Source organism: Schistocerca piceifrons, chromosome 7 (genome assembly GCF_021461385.2).
Source record: "Schistocerca piceifrons isolate TAMUIC-IGC-003096 chromosome 7, iqSchPice1.1, whole genome shotgun sequence".
Classification (NCBI taxonomy): Eukaryota; Metazoa; Arthropoda; class Insecta; order Orthoptera; family Acrididae; genus Schistocerca; species Schistocerca piceifrons.
Genome location: NC_060144.1, coordinates 518,973,280 through 518,989,935, shown reverse-complemented (window position 1 = coordinate 518,989,935; position 16,656 = coordinate 518,973,280). Strand labels below are relative to the sequence as shown.

The window sequence follows — 16,656 nt, the reverse complement described above, 5'->3', positions numbered from 1 at the left end:
TGGAGGGCAGCGTGGACGGTAAAAATCATAGAGGGAGACCAAGAGATGAATACACTAAGCAGATTCAGAAGGATGTAGGTTGCAATAAGTACTGGGAGATGAAGAAGCTTGCACAGGATAGAGTAGCATGGAGAGCCGCATCAAACCAGTCTCAGGACTGATGACCACAATAACAACAACATGTTATGAAAAAAATAGAGTCATCATTGCTTAACTTAATTACTACTAAAACCAAAATTAAGGGGATGGAAATTGTATCAAATCACTGCCCCACTTCTCTACTCAACTTTGAGCACTACTCTCTTAAACCAGGAAATTAAATCCTCACTAAATCACAAAATGTTGCCAAACAGTTGACCTATCCGAAATATTTACATCAGTCTAGCACCACAGTTATCAGTTAATCAGCAAAATTACTGTTCTTCATCCCAGTATTACCATGTTAAGCTCATCAGAACACAAATTGAAGTTTTCAGATAACCTATAGATCCAATGATGCAGTATTATATTATTTGTACTTCACTAAAATATTACTCTTTCTGTCAAACTCTCATTCCCAGCTGCAGTGTCACAATACACACAGTACCCAATGTTGCCTACTTCAAAATTTAGATCCTCAATACAGTTACACCACATTTATTTTTTATCTGTATACATTATACATTCATCTTTTTCATTACTCAAACATGTCTGTCAGCTCCATTATTTTACCTACATTTTGTTGTGACTCGCCGATCATTCAAAGTGCCGCCACACAATTACACGCGTCCTCTACATGCGGCACTGTCTGCCAGCCATGCAGCAGCCGCACCCCCTAAGTGGCCGGCCAGCCAACGGCTGCTAAACTTGGACTCGGTGCTCATTCGAATGTTACCGTGTTCACATGTCTTGCTTTGTCAACTTGCTCAGGGACTTATATGTGTTGTGTCGTTTTGAAATATGTGTGTTCAACTTGATGTTATAACAATTGGCGACGAGGGTGGTATTTTTCCTTTTCATCGTTGACCCACAGGTTTCCATGGCCACTTTCGAGCAACTATTGCAAGGTCTCACTGAACAGCAAATGCTTCCGACATCGGCGATTCGCGATTTCGTCGCGGCATCAAATGCGGGGCGTTTTTCGTCGCTGTCTATACCTCCTTTTCCTCCTTGCGACGAGACGGTGGAAGACTGCTCTGCTTACGAAAAACGTCTTCGACAGCACTTCTTGGCATTTCATGTCACGGATGAATGAAAATGTAAGTCTCTGTTCTTTTCATGGATTTCACCTCATTGTTGTTGTTGTTGTTGTTGCAATTGGCTCCTTTGAAGGATCCTGCGTCTTTGTCCTTTGCTGAAATGTGCTCACTTCTGTCTGTATATTTTCAAAAGCAAACGCATGTGGTAGCCTCTCGTGTTGCCTTTTATTGTTGTCAAAAACAACCGCATCAATCCTATCGCGCTTGGGCTGCTGAACTTCACGGCCTCAGTCGAAAGTGTCAATTTGTTACTGACGTTCACAAAGAAACCTATGCCGATTCCACAGTACGGGATGCTATTATCTGGTCAGTGCCCGACAAAGAAGTGAGGCAACGTGCCCTCCCGTTGGCAAATCCAACTCTAGATGAAGTCCTATCCATCACGCAGTCTTTTGACATTTCTTGCTCCGCTGGGGCGCAAACAGAGGCAGGGGGTGACGTCGGGGAAATGCAACCTCTGTTGACGACACGTGCGGTGGTCTCCGCCGGCAGACATGGCCGCAGTACGCTCTCACGTGCAGCCTTGGCCTAATCGTAAACAACCCTCTAAGAAACACTGCAGCAAAACCCCCGGCAACTTTCTTCATGTCGTGTTTTACGAAACATTCATGGGAGGACTGTCCCCAACGTTGGGCCGTGTGTCACAATTGCAAAAAGAAGGGTCATGTGTCTGCCGTTTGCAAATCTGACTGCATACATGATGTTCATGACCGTGACGCTGATTCTGCTTCTGTGTTGTCTGTCAATTGCACTTCTTCCCTTTCAGGGAAGTTATTCCTCACTGTCCAAATCCTTGGTCGGGATGTTTGCATGCAGGTGGATACTGGTTCCGCTGCCACTATAATTAATTCTCAGACGTATCTTCAGTTGGGTTCTCCACTCCTATCACCTGTCACTTGGCAATTACGGACGTACAATAAACAGATTTCTCTCTTGGGACAATTTAATGCTGAGATATCTTACAAATCCATCATCCGCACTGTTCCCATATTTGTGGTCCACCAGAGTAACGCAGAGAATCTTTTTGGTTTCGATGCCTTTCGCATTTTTGGGTTCTCAATAGATGACTCTGTCAATACCGTCTCTGATGCTATCCCTTCGCTCAATTGGATTCCTTACCTACGAAATTTTTGTCCCTTTTTTCTCCTGGGTTAGGCCGTGCAAACGACTTGGAAGCTCATATCACGCTCAAACCCCCTAATTTTTTTTGGGCTTGGCCCATTCCTGTGGCCCTTCGCGATCGGGTAAAACGGGAGCTGGATCGTGTCACTGATTCAGGGGTCTTGCTTCCTGTCACTTCCAGTGAGTGGTCCTCTCCTGTCGTTGTCGTTGCTAAGGCCAATGGTGATATTCGTCTCTGTGGCAATTTTAAAGCCACTGTAAATACGCAATGCCTCATCGACACTTACCCTATGCCTCGACCTGAAGAATTGTTCACTAAACTCGCGGGAAGCCAGTATTTTTCTAAAATTAACCTGTCAGAAGCTTATCATCAACTTCCTCTTGACACTGTTTCCCAGAAGTTTCTGGTCCTTAACACGCCTTTTGGCCTCTATCAATACCAACGATTGCCATTCGGGGTTGCGATTGCCATTCGGGGTTGCCAGTGCCACTGCTCTCTTTCAGAGATCTTGGAACAATTATTTCTCCCTGTCCCTGGGTGTATAAATTACATGGACGACATTGTTGTCACTGGCTCCACCAATGAAGAACATCTTCAGAACCTCCGCACACTTTTTCATGTCTTACAGACTGCCGGTCTTAAGTGTAATCTTCAGAAGTCACAATTTTTTCAGGCATCTATCAGATACTTGGGGTTTCAACTCTCTCGGGATAGTATTCATCCGCTTCAGCAAACTGCCGCTGCGATCGATGCCCTTCCTCGCCCTACATCTGTTAAGGAACTGCAGGCCTTCTTGGGGAAAATAGCATACTATCACAAGTTTTTACTGTCTGCTGCTTCGGTGGCTCAGCCGTTACATCGCCTGTTGCATAATAACTTGCCTTTTCACTGGTCCGCGTCTGCGATGCGGCTTTCCATAAATTGAAGACTATGCTGAAACAGGTCCGGTGGCTGGCTACTTATCGACCTGGCCAACATCTTGTTCCTGCCATGGACGTCTCTCAATATGTGGTCAGTGCAGTCCTTGCGCACCGTTTTTCTGACATCTCTGAACAAGCTTATGCCTCCAAAACCCTCACGGATGCCCAACAAAAGTATTCTCAAATTGAGAAAGAAGCTTTGGCCATTATTTATGCTCTTCATAAGTTTGGTGTTTTTCTCTATGGATCCAAATTTCACCTTCTTACGGTCCCCAAACCACTTGTTTCACCCATCAACGTCACTTCCCGACAAGGCTGCACACCGCCTCCAGCGTTGGGCTCTGTACTTGTCTCATTTCAATTATGAAATTCATTTCCAGCTGACGGCTCAACATGCGAATGCTGATGCACTGTCTCGCCTTCCCATTGGTCCTGATCTGGCATTCCATAGGGACGAACTTTTGTGTTTCCACCTGGATGTTGCCGAGCAGCGGGTTGTGGACGGATTCCCGAGGACCAGCTGGCGGCTGCTACAGGTTCTGATCCTACCCTCTCCCGGATTTTACGCTGTATTCAGAAGGGTTGGCCTGATCGTCCGTCCGCTAAGACTTCTGACCTGTTGCAGAACTACTACGCTTTGCGCTACCGCCTCACGGCTAGGGATGGTGTTATTCTCCATTCCTCCGACAATGCTTCGCCGCGTGTGTTGGTACCTGCGTCTTTGCAGGCTTCGGTCTTGCGCCTCCTTCACCATGGACACTGGGGTGTCTCTCGCACAAAATCTGTGGCGCGCCGTCATGTGTACTGGCCTGGCATCGACTCTAAAATATCACACATGGTTGCTGCCTGCGGCCCTTGTGCGTCACAGGCCGCTACCCCGAAGTCATCTTTGTCAACGTGGCCTTCGCCTGAGATGCCGTGGGAGCGCGTTCATGCTGACTTCGCGGGACCTTTTTTAGGTACTTATTGGCTCCTCGTAATTGATGCCTACTCTAACTTTCCTTTCATTGTCCGTTGCACGTCGCCTACCACCGCGGCAACCACAAGTGCTCTTGCCCGCATTTTTTCTTTGGAAGGCCTTCGTTCTACTCTTGTTACTGATAATGGTCCGCAATTTGCCTCTTCCGAATTTGCGGATTTTTGTGCTCGTCACGGCGTTATGCATGTCACGGCCTCTCCATTCCATCCACAATCAAACGGTGAGGCTGAATGACTGGTCTGCACATTTAAGGCTCAGATGCGGAAACTCCTGACTTCTTCTGCTGCTGATGATGCACTTCTCCAATTTCTGGTTTCTTACCGTTTCACCCCCATGGGCGACCACAGCCCGGCTGAGCTCTTACATGGCCGACAGCCCCGCACGCTACTTCATCTTCTGCGGCCTTCCACCTCACTGCCGCGGGTGCCTTCGCTTGGCCGGTTCATCGGCGATGACCTTGTCCGGGTACGGGGATATGGCAGGCGGCCAAAATGGAGTCCGGGCCGCATCTTATGACACCGTGGCCGACGCCTGTATGAAATCCAGACGGACACGGGTGTTGCAGTGCGTCATTCGGATCAGCTTCAGCCTCGGGTGCCGGCAACGCCTTTTCCAAATGCTGCTACATCACCTTCGGCTCTACCTGATGCCCGGGATCTTGGCATCTCTCATTACTCACAATGCAGCCCTCCCACCATCATCTCGGTGCCAGTACAAAAACGGACGCCACCAGGAGACATGCCCATGCAGGAACCGAATGACCATCATCTGTCGGAACCAATCTACTTGCCTCCTTCTCCTACGAACGCCGACACATCGCCCATGTCTGCTTGCCACAACGGGCAGATTGGTGCACAGGGCCCCAGCAGATTCGACCCCTATGTCTCCTGTCATCTCGACCCGTTATCATCGGGGACACTTCCACCCGTACGGGATTCCTCCTCCTCAAGATTTTACGGCCAGTCAAACAACGCCTATGGACGTTAGCAATCTACAGGCCACCTCCATCAAGACCAGTGCAAAAATTCAAAGGGGGGGGAAAGTGTTGTGACTCGCCGATCATTCAATGTGCCGCCGCGCAATTACGCTATCTGCCAGCCATGCAGCAGCCACGCCACCTAAGCGGCCAGCCAGCCAGCGGCCGCTAGGCTTGGACTCAGTGCTCATTCGAATGTTACCGTGTTCACATGTTTTGCTTGGTCAACTTGCCAGTGCTCATTCGAATGTTACCGTGTTCACATGTCTTGCTTGGTCAACTTGCTCAGTGACTCATATGTGTTGTGTCGTTATCTCATTATTACTTCATTGACTAACAAACACACATCTGCTCTGCTTATTCAATGCAAAATTGATTCTACTGAAAAACACTCCATAGCAACAGATCCTTATGCTAAGGCAAACTTAACTCTCATTACCGATCAGACAAAATTATCACTTAGAAAAACTATTATGCCACTATATTCCATCAAACTGCTAAGTCTGGAAGGCAATGTACATACAAATCTTGCTTCCTCTTTCTGCACACATTACACCAGGCAACTACATTTAAAATTGTAATTCCTTAATGTTAGAAAGGCGGTACCATGACAAACTTCTATGGGTAGATAGTTATCTCCATATACTGACTGCATTGAACACAAACACTTCTATTATACCACAATTAATATTAAGATCTCATATTCAAGACTGTTTTTACTGCATATTGCCTCTGCTGTTGCACTCATTAGCTGATTACTTCAGATGTTAATTGTCCTCCAGATAAAAGCTGACACCTTTCATTTTCTGTTTACTTTGCCTGTTTGTTTGACAGACATTCTTTAACCATGGTACTAATTTACTTTCTGCCATCCTCTTGTGATTCCATTACTTATAACTAACACAACATAATATATACATAGATAACACTAGAGTAATCTTCCTCTAAAATATCCCCATACTAAAGTATCCTACTGTACAAAATCACATGAAAGTAGAAGATAGAATAATTCTGGTTCACTTATAAACTACAGATAGTTTAGAAATTCACTTATAAACTACAGATAGGATAGAAGTGTCTGACTGCCTCATGAAACATGAAAAATGAGACAGACATATGCGGTAAGCGTTACCGCCACCCAACACAGAATGTTGAACCCCCTACTTGCTAATTGCACAAGAAATTAGTCCCAAATATTACATCAATGTTGAGATTTTGAAACACCAACCAATTGCACTCCAACAGCTGTCCTGCCAATTCCACAGTTAATTTTACCTCTTGTTTCACACTAGCATCAATAATTTTTATTCCAGAAACATGAATCACTACTATACCCTCTGTGTTCTTAATAGATTCAAAAAATGCCTGTGAAATGCCATTCAAGTCACTACTGCTGTCCAGTAAACCCTTGCTGTTTGTTATTACAGGTTAACACACTTCCTTTTTACTTACCATATGATTTTCTTTATACAACAAATCCTCATTAATCCTTTCCGTAGAAAACTATCTTCCTGCTTATCAAAATGATTATCAGACACAATCAAGTGCAGGTAGCATGGCCCTCTTCCTCATTACCACTCTCAAACTCTAAATCTTCATTAGGCCTAATATTATCCTCCTTTATTCTTTCTTTACTTACCACATGGCCATCATTATCAATCATATATTCAAATACCTCGTCCTTATCACTACTGGATTTGTCACTGCTACCATCATTACAACTAATGACAGAATCAGATCCACTTTCACTTTCATTGTCCTCAGATATATGGCTAATTAGTTGATCCTTGTTTCCAGTATTAGACCACAAAGCAAAGCACCTGAATTCCTTGTGTTCTCTTAAAAATTCAAAATCCATTCTGACACTTTGGACATCCTGAGCAACAGCAACTCACAGTTTCATCACTTGATTTTATTATAGTAAGTTCCTCCTCTCCTTTTATGGGATAAACATTGCTACCCACACCATCATTCAACACCTCACTAGAATTAGAAATTACACTCATCTTACTACTATTATTTACATTACCCTTACCTGTGATTACAGCACATTTATATACAAGTGGCTCTTCATCACTACCTGCTCGAGTGTGAGCCAAAACTGGAGCATTATCTAGTTTAAATGCTTTGATCCAGAATTAAAGTCATCTCCTTCATTTCTTTTACTTTAATTTCTCCTACCATTTCCGAGCCCGTTCTGGCAATCCTCCAGCCAAGCATTCCTTGAATTTCTACTATAATTAGCCCTGTTCATCCTATTTACCTGAAATTCTCTCCCTGATTGATTACTATCATCAAAATTCCTCCTACAATCTTCCACTGAGGACATCACCCTCTCCACTTAATCAACATAATTCAAGAAATCGCTAATATTACCCCTAGGGCCAGGTACAAGCAATTCTCTAACTTTCTGAGGCAACTTAGTTTCTAAACCCATAATTACTGAATGACTACCTAACTCTTTGTCCAAATATTTCAGTTTGTTTATCCGAAGCTGACGGAAACCTTTCACAGTACCCTTCCTAGAGTCAAATCTCTCCCCTCCCCAAAATTCACTAATTCACTCAAAATTCTGTGCTGCTTCTCTTTGGACCAATATTCATCTAAATATGCTTTCTCAAAGCTTTGCCACGAAGTACAGCTATCAGCTACCTGAGCTGCCCATCCATAAGCATCCTCTTCCAAAAAACTTCTCACAGATGACATGTTCTAATTGTCATTTCATATTTCAGGCAAATCATTAAATTCCCTAATGAAATCCAGTGGATGCATATGGTTCAAAATTATTAAATGTCTTACAACTACCAAATGAAGGACTGATTGGGACACTACATACCCTATGCTTTAGATTTTGTACTTTTCCACCTTTTTCTCTATTTCAGTCAATTTGGAATTTATATTTTTACTTACTTTTACCAGTTTTTTCCACTTTTTTTATTTTCAATAAATTACCAGCAACTATTAAAAACTTGGTTTCAGATAAAGCACAGTTTAAACAGAGTTTGAAAGACTTTCTGATAGGTGACTCCTTCTACTCCATAGATGAATATCTTAACAGAGACTGTTAAGCCAGCTTAAGTAAAAATATCTGTTATATTAGTTTTGACAACACTTGGTCACAACAGTCAAGCTGAAGTATTTTTTGTATGATAAATTTATTAATAGTGCATAAAAGTGTTTCATTCTGACAGTGTGTTAACTCTGTAAATATTAGCTGTTCCAGTTTACTGCATTGTATTAACCTATTTCGACTATCTCGTGACAAATGATCAGGGTAGTAAGTATTATATTCAAATGTTTTATGTTATACTTTCTGACATGTTCCACACCCACGAGAATCATCTCATTTTTTTGGGTCTATGGAATGAAAACTGAATCTAATCTAATCATCTACCACTACCGCACACTTGGTTTCTACCTCCGTTTCAAAATCGTTTTTAATCTGATCGATTTGGTTCTCAAGTTTAGCCTTATTTTCAGCACAAAATTTCTTGGCTGCTTTGACTTCATCTTTACAAAGTTTTTCAGAAGCCTCCACCTTCCTACTATAGTCATTACAAAGCTTCTTTCTCTCTTTTACACACTTACTACTCATTAATGTTAATTTCTTATTAGTATTCTGCTCTCTTTTCTTTATATTTTCATCACAATCTTTCACTACTGCCTCAACCTTCTTATTTAATTCTGAACGATTAGCATTGACTATCTTGATCTCATTTTTAATTTATTTCTTCAGTTCATCCTTTAAGCTAACCATGTCAGTTCTAATGCTATCGGTTTTCTTTTCCACCCTGCTAATGTCATTTTTCATAATACTAATGTCTTCTTTCATACTCATATTACTCAGACTAGTCATAATTTACATTAACATCGCTTCCACTTTTCCATCTGCCATGAACTTTTGCCCTTGCTGATTTTTCCTACTAGGTTCGTCCTCAACCTTCACAATTTCATCCACTTCAGTACTGTGATCGTCAACGTCCATTTCGCTCACATCACCATACAATGTCTATGACACTGTTATCATTCCATCGACAATAGGACTTTCATCCCCATCATTCAAAATTACATTCAAGTTTGATTTATAACCACTGTTGCCTACAGAACCAGTCCCACTTAACCTCTACAGCTTTGTTCTCAGTCACACTGTCTTGTTTGTTAAGGTCATTCATTATGTATCACTTAATACAAAACAGCTTTTGCAATGAATTACCTTGTTTTTAATCACTCATCTGCTGTTGCTCTGCTGTGGCTGTCATCTCGACTCATTGTCTGCTACAAGTTGTAATTCCCTCGGCGAGGTATCTTGTTTATCTCGGTCAGCTGTGTCCACTTGCGTGCTCCTTGGCTGTTCCTGCACTCAATGGCTGCTTCCATAGAACCCACTCGCTGATTGGCTGCTGTCCTACTGTGGCCATGAAACTCAAGCGCTAATTGGCTGTAGCATCTCTTCCATTTCAATCACTGTAAACCACTCGAGTTATGCTTCACTATCGAAATTCCGCAAGTCCTAATTTATTATGCCCACATACAATATTCTTCACCTGGAGCACCAAATGTGACTGTTCACCTGTTTTTTATTTCTTCATTTGTTGTCCTCAGTGTCGACGTACTACATTGTGATACTGGATGAAGAATGGGGTGTGGAAGTACAACACTGACAACTTTAAATAATGTAGCCAACAGGTGTACAGTTGCGTTTCATAGTATTTTACTTTCACTGCTTACAACCCCCCAATAATACAGTTATATATGGCCAGTGCACTATCGTTTTAACTTTCCATATGCTTCATTAATAGTTTGCAGGCAAACCTCCACATACTGCTACAATAGTTTACTAACGGATTCTCATCTGAAACTCGGCCCTGGACTGACTGCCTCGGGACCAAAAATCAGGCCCTTATATATACTCAACAATAATAGGTGCTGAAACTACACATTGTTCAAAGTTAGATTTACAGAAATTACAATTAAAACATAACTCATTAAGTTAACTGAATACATCAAAAAATTGGTTCTTTTTAACAGTTTCTTCTACTACAAGTTCACACTTTCTTCAATGTTTACCATCATGTTGATAGATCTGTATATTGTCTCTTCAATAGGAATTTTCTTTTGAATATTAAAGTTTGTATACATGGAAGAAGCCTGGAGATACTGACAGGTTTCAGATAGATTATATAATGGTAAGACAGAGATTTAGGAACCAGGTTTTAAATTGTAAGACATTTCCAGGGACAGATGTGGACTCTGACCACAATCTATTGGTTATGAACTGCAGATTAAAACTGAAGAAACTGCAAAAAGGCGGGAATCTAAGGAGATGGGACCTGGACAAACTGACCAAACCAGAGGTTGTACAGAGTTTCAGGGAGAGCATAAGGGAACAATTGACAAGAATGGGGAAAAGAAATACAGCAGAAGAAGAATGGGTAGCTTTGAGGGACGAAGTAGTGAAGGCAGCAGAGGATCAAGTAGGTAAAATGACGAGGGCTAGTAGAAATCCTTGGGTGACAGAAGAAATATTGAATTTAATTGACAAAAGGAGAAAATATAAAAATGCAGTAAATGAAGCAGGCAAAAAGGAATACAAACGTCTCAAAAATGAGATCAACAGGAAGTGCAAAAAGGCTAAGCAGGGATGGCTAGAGGACAAATGTAAGGATGTAGAGGCTTATCTCATGAGGGGTAAGATAGATACTGCCTACAGGAAGATAGATACTGCCTACAGGAAAATTAAAGAGACCTTTGGGGAAAAGAGAACCACTTGTATGAATATCAAGAGCTCAGATGGAAACACAGTTCTAAGCAAAGAAGGGAAAGCAGAAAGATGGAAGGAGTATATAGAGGGTCTATACAAGGGCGATGTACTTGAGGGCAATGTTATAGAAATGGAAGAGGATGTAGATGAAATGGGAGATATCATACTGCGTGAAGAGTTTGATAGAGCACTGAAAGACCTAAGTTGAAACAAGGCCCCGGGAGTAGACATTCCATTAGAGCTACTGACAGCCTTAGGAGAGCCAGTCCTGACAGAACTCTACCATCTGGTGAGCAAAATGTATGAGACAGGAGAAATACCCTCAGACTTCAAGAAGAATATAATAATTCCAATGCTGAGGGAATTAGATTGGGAAATGAGACACTTAAAGTAGTAAAGGAGTTTTGCTATTTGGGGAGCAAAATAACTGATGATGGTCGAAGTAGAGAGGATATAAAATGCAGACTGGCAATGGCAAGGAAAGCGTTTCTGAAGAAGAGAAATTTGTTAACATCAAGTATAGATTTAAGTGTCAGGAAGTCGTTTCTGAAAGTATTTGTATGGAGTGTAGCCCTGTATGGAAGCGAAACATGGACGATAAATAGTTTGGACAAGAAGAGAATAGTAGCTTTCGAAATGTGGTGCTACAGAAGAATGCTGAAGATTAGATGGATAGATCACATAACTAATGAGGAGGTACTGAATAGAATTGGGGAGAAGAGGAGTTTGTGGCACAACTTGACTAGAAGAAGGGATCGGTTGGTAGGACATGTTCTGAGGCATCAAAGGATCACCAATTTAGTATTGGAGGGCAGAGTGGAGGGTAAAAATCGTAGAGGGAGACCAAGAGATGAATACACTAAGCAGATTCAGAAGGATGTAGGCTGCAGTACGTACTGGGAGATAAAGAAGCTTGCACAGGATAGAGTAGCATGGAGAGCTGCATCAAACCAGTCTCAGGACTGAAGACCACAACAACAAACAAACATTAAAGTTAATATCACTGACAATATTGCCATTTCAAATAGCCAGTCCGTATTTTTGTTTTTGACGTTTTGTTTCAGAACTGGCAAGATCTCTTTTACATTTGGGAATTGTCTAAAATATTAATCAAATTAACTTTTTACTAATAAATACACTAAGTACACTTTACACACTCTTCATGCTTTATTTTCAATTTATGTACAGTAAAGTAGTCACTTTGACTACTCACACTTCACTGTTCGTTTTTATTCACTCACTGCACTACTTTTTCAGTTCCTCCCTTCATCACTCATAAGTAATTGATGTTCAAACCCACAAAAGGTATTGCTTTATATACCCCTACCAATGGGTGGGTAGCCCCACCACTGGTGCATTCTGAAACATACCAAAAAGGCTTTGAATGGTCCAGAATATTCCACAATGATCTGGGAAGTTCCTGAACATTGTGGAATCTTTCTGAATGTTCCAGACCGTTCCTGAACATTCCAGCTCATCCCAGACCATTGTGGAACATTCTGGAAAGTTGTGGAATGCTCTCGATTGTTCTGAAAGTTCTTGAATATTCTGGTTATGTTCTAGAAATTCCTAGAGGGCGAAACTTCTCAGCCTTTATATCTTCAAAAACACACCCTTAAGGTAAAAACCAGAACCTTCTCCATGGATGGGGGATAGAGGGCTACCTCATAATATGACTACCGTGATCATATTGGGACTCATTTTTGAGTTTTAGTAGTATGCACAGTGTACACTTACTTTTATAATATAATACTGATTAAGTGTCGTCGTCATCAGTTTGAAAAGTGCTTTAGTGCACTCTCCAAGCTGGTCTATCGCCTGTCCTCCACAAGTGTATTTTCCTCTGCACAACTACTGCAATTTTTGTCCATTTCAAACTGTTCACTGCAGTCAAGCCTTGGTTCCCCCTATCTACTGCCCCCCCCCCCCCCCCCCCCATACACACAATGCCCTCCATTACCAAATTGCCTATTAACTACTCCCTGGAGGGAACAATTCATAAAAAACCTTTGTGATGTTATGTATAAATTTCCCTATTATGCTATTGTTAGAGGACTGTGTGAGTAAGAGACATCCCTCAGTCTCTGAACTATATCCATGGTTATTAAACTTATGTAAACAGCTTCAACCCACTCAGTTTGCTAGTTCTGGTGGAAGACGTTCTCACAACCTGAATCTAGCGAGCGTATCCCTTGAAGGCCTCTTCATCTCTACGTAACTACTGTGACCTATGTCCACTTGAACCTGTTTATTATAAGGCCTAGTGGAATAAGGAGGTATTCATCGGTTTGGTGAAAACTGAACTAGGTACATAATATATGAGCTGAGTCCATCTGATGTCAATTTACTGAACTATCAGAGTATGGGATAGCGAAATGTTAATACTAAACAGGATAAGATACCACGCTTTACAAAGCAATCTCTAACTTCTGAGTTGAATAAGGGGTATTCCATGTCTCCCTGAGTTCTGATTGGCATACCAGCTACCTAATCGACCAACAGGAGAGCAGTTTTATATAGAATTAAAGGTAAAAAAGAAAAAGAAATCCAGAAAACAGGAAAAAGAATACCAGGAAGAAAGCTCATAATAGTACACAAGAATATATTACACACAGGGGGAAAATTATGCCTATCAAATTGTACACCAGCATCCAGTGCTGCAAAACGGAATGGTGTAGGTACAAAGACATGAAAGAAGACAAGAAGAAGACTTTTCTAATACTTTTCATAAATTAAGAGATCAAAATGCTTATCTTTTTGACTTATTTAGAGTTATTTCTTGTAAAAGACATTACCATAATGACAGACTAAATGCTGAAGCATTAAGAAGGTGTAAGAGCTTTGAATATTATGTTAAAAAAACATATAGCTCTGAGATCAGGTTGTGCAAAACACATTTACATTCACTGCATGGGATCTCAAAGAAACGGCTAGATTATTTACAAGGTATGTATTACTGTTATTTTTTTAACAATGGTTTAAGCTTCCTAATTTATATGCCAAATTAAATTTAAACTGAAATGAAAGTTATCACAACTATATTCATACACACAAGATTAATTCAACATAGTACAAAGCTCATTTCTGAAATAACATTAAATGTGTTTACACATTATAGTTACTAACAGAATACAGTCATCAAAAGTAATGGTTATGTTCCTCAAAACAAAACTCACTGTGTGCAAAGATTATGATGTCTGTCGAATTTGCATAGAAATACCTGGCATTGTGTCTAGATACAGACCTCATTATTCACTTACACAGAATATAAATATACATTATATTCTCAGTGTAGTTCAATCAAGGAAATATATCGACTGTCTGTCACACACTGCTGTTGAGCATCAGGCTGTCCCTTTAAAACTGATGAAGCTGCATACATCCTACTGTACAATATGGCACGAAGTCATTGTCTACATCTACAGACAGCTGACATGTGTTACCAAAGTCTGTCTGAAGCAAAGAAAAGTCTCTCAACCCTGTGTGTGACACGCTGGTTACTGCAATAGATTTCACCTGAAGTTATGTTTTATTTGGGGCAACTACAGACCTACAATGTTGGTGTTAATCTTTACAATACCAGTGATACATCTGTGCATATTTTGTCAGAAAGGGGAGCAGATGAAATAAGTATTTGTTTGCCTCATGCTATCCCCAGAATTACAGGCCATATGAAATACCTTATTGTTTCTTGTTATTCTGGGATGTTTTGAGAGCATAAAACATAAATTTTTGGTGTCCAGCCATACCTATTTACTTTGTGATACAGATTTGGCATCATTGAAAAGTAGAAGCGACACACACAGTACATTTAATCCCATCAAAAATGGGCAAATCTGATCCAAAATGCAAGGAAAAACAACCATTCAAAGTATCAGAAATGCAGAATCAGTATTTTGTTGGTTAGAATCCGTTAACAAAAAATTTAATGAGAACCCTTCTGGTATAAGCATGGACTTCCAAAAAGCATCAGTTTTAAGATACCACAGATGGCATAAAGTCATATATGATTCAAATAAAGTGATATAAGCCACTATACTACACTAATTCTGCAGAAGGGAAAAAATAAGGCACAGAAAATAAATGTCACTATTTTGGAATCTAAGGCCCTTCAAAGGTTCCAAAATGTGTGATATACAGAGAGGCCCAGAAAAATGTACGCACACTCTGATAGTTAATGTCTTTGGAACAAAATGACATATTGTTGCATTTTGCATGGTAACATTGTTCATTGTTTTCTCAACAGATACTGGTGCATGTTTTCCAGCAGATGACAGTGCAGCAATGAATGAAGCAAGACTGTTGTTTGAGCAATGCAAGGCCATATTGAAGTGGTACTGGAAGTACAAAAAACATGATAGAGGCACAACGGCAATGGCATAATATGTATAATATGTATGGAACTAATCCACCAACACCTACAACAATTTATTGCATTCAGTATAAATTTGAAGTCGATTTAACTGTTCAGGAAGTGCATAAGGAAAGGTCTGGCCGACCAACAACAACAACAAGTCCAGCTTCCAGCACTGCTGTGTTGCAACATTTTAGTAAGTCACCTCAAAAATCTGTGAAGCAGGGTGCACATGAAAAGGGGGTAAGCTGATCAAGCATATGACGAATTCTGAAGGCTGCAAAGTGGAAAGTGTACTTTCCAAGATAGCAGCATGCCATGAATGAGGATGACCCGGATCAAAGGATGGAGTACTGCAAGGGGTTTGACGGCATGCTTTGTGAGGATGAAAAGTTTGCAGTGATTGTTATCTGTTTTGAGGAGGCACAATTCAAACTGAATGTTCCCGTAAACTGCCACAACTATTTGTACTGGGCTCCTGAAAATCCTCTTTCACATGGGCAAACATATTAATCTACCGGGTGTTAATGTGAAAGATTTTACAACAACAATCAACATATTCTGTGCCGTATTTGCAGCAAGTTAACAGAGAACCTACATAGTTTATTTCGTAAAACATTTTCTGATACTTATTGTTTCGATAAAGGTATAGGCAATGTAATGAAATGATAAATATCTCAGAAGTACACTTTTGAGGGATACAGCCTCATTCCACTAAGCCCGTTGATTATAAAGCAGTCAGTTCAACAAAATGTACACACTGTAGTATCACGTGTTGATACCACCCCATGGGCATCATAGCAATGGAATTGCAAGTTTCTTCCTGACGACGATAGCAGTTAAGGGCGATCTGGCAGATCCAATTGTGTGCGCCCGCTGAGCCACACCTTCAGCAGCTCCGTACTTTGAGCGTCCTTTGCCACCGCAATATAGGACAACCGGCAGCCCACTCAGCCCACTTGCGCTCGGAGCCACATTGCTACATGAAGCTATGCCGATGCCACCTAGTCACAGCTCTGATTCCTTGTTGTTACTGTTGTAATAGCTGGACTCTGTTTCTTACTGCATTATTTGTAATGTCTTCATTCGCTCGGAGAAATACAAGATAGTTAACACGATAAACAAAATATTTACCTATTTCATTAATCATTCCTGCTCCCGTCCACATTATCTATGACAATAGCTGCCACACGAACTCTGTAGTCCATCTCACCTCACCATTGTATACAAAACAGCAGACAACAGGTTATTAGATAATAGATAAGTCAGGCTGTTGCAACAAGGTGCTACTCTGGGATAGAGAGT

General features: G+C 41.1%; 1 protein-coding gene across 1 annotated transcript in view; it reads right to left on the bottom strand.

Annotated features, from left to right (window-relative positions):
* Nucleotides 1–16,656, bottom strand: part of LOC124805064 (protein AMN1 homolog) — a 99,507-nt gene that overhangs the window by 26,261 nt on the left and 56,590 nt on the right. The window lies entirely within an intron of this gene.